This window comes from Manis javanica, chromosome 10, assembly GCF_040802235.1.
Source record: "Manis javanica isolate MJ-LG chromosome 10, MJ_LKY, whole genome shotgun sequence".
NCBI lineage: Eukaryota > Metazoa > Chordata > Mammalia > Pholidota > Manidae > Manis > Manis javanica.
Genome location: NC_133165.1, coordinates 105,092,281 through 105,092,730, shown reverse-complemented (window position 1 = coordinate 105,092,730; position 450 = coordinate 105,092,281). Strand labels below are relative to the sequence as shown.

Genomic DNA, 450 nt, shown 5'->3' with positions numbered 1-450 from the left:
ACGCTCACTTCAGCAGCACATACACTAAAATTGGAACCCTACAGAGAAGAATAACATGGTCCCTGAGCAAGAATGACATGCAAATTCGTGAAGTGTTCCATATTTGTTTGTACATTTAAAACCAATATAAAGTTGTATATCAATGATACTTCAATTTTTAAATGTTGGTTTAAAAAGAATCAATTGTATTTCTATATAATGGCAGCAAATAATTTGAATATGAAATTAAGAAAACAACTCCATTAACAGTAGCATCAAAAAGAACAGACACCTAGGACTATGAAAAGGTCAACTATAGACTGAGATAAAATATTTGCAAATCACATATCTGGTAAAGGACTTGTATCCAGAATATACAAAGAACACTTATAACTTTAAAAAGACAAAAGAATCCAATTTAAAAACTGGCAAAGTATTTAAATGGACATTTCACCAAAGGAGATGCACAAG

The 450-nt window shown here is 30.7% G+C and overlaps 1 non-coding gene across 1 annotated transcript; it reads left to right on the top strand.

Moving 5' to 3' along the window:
* On the top strand, window positions 1–107 carry LOC118970369 (U6 spliceosomal RNA). The gene has a single exon (XR_005058289.1). It is a non-coding gene; the product is annotated as a U6 spliceosomal RNA (small nuclear RNA).
* The last annotated feature ends 343 nt before the right edge of the window (window positions 108–450 follow it).